The sequence below is a fragment of the Pyrus communis genome, chromosome 7 (assembly GCF_963583255.1).
Source record: "Pyrus communis chromosome 7, drPyrComm1.1, whole genome shotgun sequence".
Lineage (NCBI taxonomy): Eukaryota > Viridiplantae > Streptophyta > Magnoliopsida > Rosales > Rosaceae > Pyrus > Pyrus communis.
The window spans coordinates 7,631,319-7,637,318 of NC_084809.1; positions in this window are offsets into that span (position 1 = coordinate 7,631,319).

Genomic DNA, 6,000 nt, shown 5'->3' on the forward strand with positions numbered 1-6,000 from the left:
TGAGAATGCCGAGTCGCCGATGAGTGAGTCAAACATCGCCGGATTCTGCTCCCAGACGAGTGTGTACCGTCCAGGCACGGACATCACCGGATTATGATGTGGCGGGTAGCGAGCAGGGGCTTCCTCTCGAGCTCAACGAGGACGACAATGGGTTTTTGGTGGCTAAGAATCCGAGCTTCGGAATTCCCAACAGCAGGAGGCACAATAGCTTTGTAAGGGAGGATAGGGAGTTCGTGGCATTGGGGAGAAAAAGTGTCGACGTTTCGTCAATTTTCGAGCCACCGATGAGAGAGATGAGAGAGAGGATGGTGGAGGAAGGTTGGGGGGACGGGTGGGAAAGGTTTCTGGGTTTTGGGGATGCAGGTGTCCAGAGAGAGAAGAGAGAAAGGCAAGAGCGAGAGGAGCCAGAGGAGCGAGAGAGAGATGGTGGATCCCACAGTTTTATATAAAAAATAATTTTATTTTTAATTTTGTAATATTTAATTATTTTTTAATTCAGTTGGATTAGTGAGTGGGCCTCGTCTCTAGCCACGTCAGCACTTAACAGAGAAATTAACAGAAAAACTGACGGAGGTTTGACATTGTTATAAATTCGTAAGTTGAGGTATGACATTGTCATTTTAAAAAGATAAGGTATTAAAATGTCGTTCGACCCATAGTTAATGTGGTTTTGTGTAATTTATCCTAAATTTTAAGTATAATACATGAACAACATAAATAGATGAAATGCCAAAGACCATTGAACTTCACACGTAGAACAATCTACCTTGTATATCATGTTGTCAAGTGGCTAAAGATAGGGAACATTGTCCCCATCTAAGATTTCACCTACAATAGACATGTGTCATTGGATGTCTGATTGCATGTCTTTTTTCTCCAATTGTCGCCATGCCAATGTGTCCCATTGCTACGATGCCTCTGTGTACGCAGGTACATATATATCAACATTTCTCGGCAGGTTTTTGTGGACTCACTCTTGCCTACGTGTCGTTTCTAAGGAGCTCTAGAAAAACGACATGGTAGTGGGCCAATGGGAGCACCCCAATCATAAGCACCATTTTCCACGTGGCATTTGTTCAAACAATGTGTTTGTAGTAATGTTGGCCATGCATGGACCATAGTTTGGATGAAGATGGACCTCCTTATTAGGGTTTCTACCTTTTTATTGAAGGCTTGGAACTTTCACATCTTACAGATTCGTTTTTGCCACTTTCATCACTAAAAGAAAAAGAAGAGAGTGTCTTGTAAGTTTACATTTTGTGCATTTAGGGTTACAGACGCATCTTTCTTGGAATCTGACCTGATCCCTTAAAATAATGTTAAAATATCCTTTTGGTTTGGTAAATATGAACTATGGGAGTGGTTCATACATGCACGCAAAGAAAAGACCAAAACTATACGTATGTGTAGTCACTTGCAACATCATGTCTACGACTGTACTTATGTTATGAGAGGTTATACATATATAATATTTCAAAGTTTGTCTTGATTTGATATTGTGCGCTTAGGCGGTACGAAGCAGTGTTTTTAACTAGTTATTAATATTGTATTAAATTAGAAAGCTAATTTAACTATGCACGAGCATAGCATATGACGTTTTATCGTAATGATAAAATGTAATATAATGTTTATGCACTTTGGTGTAGGTTTAATTTTCACTGATTCATTTTAACTACTAAGCTTTACCTACTAACGTTATCGATGTCAAGAAAAATGGAGGGTTTGGATGCGATCCATAACTATGAATATTCTCTGATTGAAACCTTGTTGGTTTTTAATTTTTGATCGAGGTCCCTGAAATCAAGTAATCATTTATTTCTATGTACGTTATTATATTTTTTAGATTAAAAATTAGAAATTTTAGTTGTTTATATAAATGAGATTTTAAATAAAAAACCATAATTTATGGGATTAAAAATATTAAAATATAAATATACTATTGTGTGTGTGCGCGCGCGCGTATAAACATGGTATGACACACCCCGACCGAAATCAAGGTGTGCTGGCTGTCAGGCGAAGGTAACGTAACCATGTGCACAGTGCGGAAGCAATAATAATATAAAATTGCGAATAAATAAAAACCAAACTAACTAGAGCACTAAATAAGATAAGGTGCAAGACGAATAAGTGTGAATTCACAACCAGAGTATAAGTAGTCTAAGTGCAGTACAACAGGACAATTACTAATTATACAACACCCAAAGGTGACCATACAATGGTGATAATATATATGTCAGAGCTGTCGTGGATTCCTAGCAAGCCACCAAAAAGCACTCCTAACTAGAACCTGGAGGGGTGCAAAACAGAAAGTGTGAGTGGGCAAAAACAAAGTTTTTCAAAACCATTTCAATTACGAAAGATAGTAACCCCTCGCAATAAAACCTGTATAATTTCCCAGAAAATAGAATACATATCTATACCACAACCATGCTCAGAATAACAAAATTCATAAATATGCCATGTTGAATATCTTAGCATAAAAATTGTAAGCCATGTGATATAAATCAATGCAAATGATCACCTAACGTGACCTGTATGACTGAATCTAGAGCTCATCCATCTAGCTGAAGTCACCTAACATGACCTGTATGGCTCAAATCCACATCTCAACAAATATACATGCACACGAGTCGGAACCACCTAAAGTGGTCTGTACGACTATACTGGGTGTAAATAAGTATGCTCAAGTGCTACGATCACGTGAAGATTGTGCGAATAATCGCGAGTCACCTACGAGTCGGAACCACCTATAGTGGTCTGTACGACATGAATGTGCACCTAATTTAGATCCAAGATGAGCGTATGGTGCGGGAGGTGGGCATCACGTGAAGGACTGTGCCCTAACTCTGGGTGGGAGCACTAATACCGGGGTGTAGGTTTATGAGCTATCAACACATCTCACATAATCATCAATTACATAAACAATCTACAACTCACCTGGTACTTACTTGAGCGTTCATCACATCAAATCACAATATGCACATATCATACAAATTCATAATCTAAGCATAAATCAATAGGCATGGCAGTTCAAACATAATTTTATTTAAACATATTTTCTAGAAAAAATCTCAAGTATATAGGTATATACGGAAAACCAAAAGCCCGCTCACTGGTATGCGGAAGGGTTGTAGCCCCCAAGTCTCGATTTGCGCTCGTCCTGAGGATAAGTCTCACTTATATCCAAAACAACTATATAAACGTTAATTTAAAGCACATAAATGAAACTAGCTAATAACTTCTCATACAGTGCTCAAATGGGGTGTTTGAATATACCAACGTGATCTACTCAACACCACAAACATCCCCATATTTTTAGAAAAATTTTCCAATCATCCACGTGTCGCCATATGCCGACAAGGGCACGGCCAGACGCACCCTCATACACGTCCAACTGTGACGGAAACTTAACTGCCGTTAGGAATATTCCGTTAAACATACTTGACACCGTTAATTGCCGTTAGGAATATTCCGTCAAAGTTGACGGAATATTCTCCTTTCTTCTCCAGTGGATCGTCGGACTCCGCCGCGGGCAGCCGTCTGTGTCACTGGAAACTGAAAAATTTTCAAAGCTTGATATCTAGGCCAATTCTCAACCAAATTTTATGAAATTTGTACCAAAATGAAGCTTAGGATGAGACAAACACAATCTTACCACTTTGGAGTCCTAAAAACAACGGAATCTCGCTGGAAAAATTCGAGGAAACCAACCAAACCCTGCAACTAAATAAACTCGAGTGTTCTTACATCAAAACCACTCCCAAATTGAACCCACATGCTAGAAAAGCAAGAGTATTACCTTCTTAAGTCTCAAAACCACTTAAAACCCTTGCAATCACATCGGAGGAAAATCACCCCTCACCGGAGTTCGGGTAACTCGAGTTCCCGTGAACCGTTCGCCGTCCCAAAGGTACCACTCAACTCGTGAAGTCACGAGGAGTATGATGGTGGTCTTAAACACCTCGATCTGTGAGAGATGACGAGAGTTGAGGAGATGACCGTACGAATGTACGGACGAATGGAAAAAAAATCTGAGAGAAAGGGTCAACGGGATTGGATGTGTGTGTGTGTGTGCGCATGTGGTCTAGTTGGCAACCAAACAAAATCAACACAATCTTACTTCCAATTAGGTCCAAAAAGTTAGGAAGAAAAATAGATGGGTCTAAAAGCTTAGCCCATTTACACACACAACCACACAACGTTCAAGGGAAAATTTGTCATTTCACGCTATCGATAAAAATAATTCGGGACGGGCTGTCACATGGTACATTCATCAAAATTAACCAAAAAAAGTATTGTATCAAAACATGGGTACATTCTTCAAATCACCAAAAAAAAAAAAATTAGGCTTAATAACATTAGTAAATTTCTTCGATTAAACTTGACATGAATACATTTTAAAATCAAAGAAAAAAGAATGTTCCCATATAAGTTTAAAAATAGATTAATAAAAATTGAATGGATTTTATATTTAAGAATGAGTACATTTTAAGATTAAAAAGTTTTACATGAATGGGTATATATAATTAGCATGGGTACATTTAGCCAAAAAAAAATAATAATAATAATAATTGTGACATCCCACATCGCCCAGGGGAGTGATCCTTATATGTATATTCCCATCCTTACCTAGCACGAGGCCTTTTGGGAGCTCATTGGCTTCGGGTTCCGTAGGAACTCCGAAGTTAAGCAAGAAGGGGGCTTGAGCAATCCCATGATGGGTGACCCACTGGGAAGTTGCTCGTGAGTTCCCAAAAACAAAACCGTGAGGGAATGGTAAGCCCAAAGCGGACAATATCATGCTACGGTTGTGGAGCAGGCCCGGGAAGTGGTCCCCCCCAGGGCGGGATGTGACAATTTGGTACCAGAGCCTAACCCTGGCCGTGGTGTGCCGACGAGGACGTCGGGCCCCTAAGGGGGGTGGATTGTGACATCCCACATCGCCCAGGGGAGTGATCCTTAAATATATATTCTCATCCCTACCTAGCACGAGGCCTTTTGGGAGCTCACTGGCTTCGGGTTCCATCGGAACTTCAAAGTTAAGCGAGAAGGGGGCTAGAGCAATCTCATGATGGGTGACCCACTGGGAAGTTGTTCGTGAGTTCCCAAAAACAAAACCGTGAGGGAATGGTAAGCCCAAAGCGGACAATATCGTGCTACGGTGGTGAAGCGGGCCCGGGATGTGGTGGGGGCCCGGGCCGAGATGTGACACATTGGTATCAGAGCCAATCCCTGGCCGGAAATGTGCCGACGAGGACGTCGGGCCCCTAAGGGGGGTGGATTGTGACATCCCACATCGCCCAGGGGAGTGATCCTTATATGTATATTCCCATCCTTACCTAGCACGAGGCCTTTTGGGAGCTCATTGGCTTCGGGTTCCGTAGGAACTCCGAAGTTAAGCGAGAAGGGGGCTTGAGCAATCCCATGATGGGTGACCAACTGGGAAGTTGCTCGTGAGTTCCCAAAAACAAAACCGTGAGGGAATGGTAAGCCCAAAGCGGACAATATCGTGCTACGGTGGTGGAGTGGGTCCGGGAAGTGGTCCCGCCCAAACCGAGATGTGACAATTTGGTATCAGAGCCTAACCCTGGTCGTGGTGTGCCGACGAGGACGTCAGGCCCCTAAGGAGGGTGGATTGTGACATCCCACATCACCCAGGGGTGTGATCCTTAAATGTATATTCTCATCCCTACCTAGCACGAGGCCTTTTGGGAGCTCACTGGCTTCGGGTTCCGTAGGAACTCCGAAGTTAAGCGAGAAGGGGGCTAGAGCAATCCCATGATGGGTGACCCACTGGGAAGTTGCTCGTGAGTTCCCAAAAACAAAATCGTGAGGGAATGGTAAGCCCAAAGCGGACAATATCGTGCTACGGTGGTGGAGCGGGCCCGGGAAGTGGTCCTGCCCGGCCCGAGATGTGACAATAATAGAAAAAAAAGGGTACAAATACAAATAAACTTCAAAAAATATGGGCACAAAAAAAAAATAACGATACGGGTACAA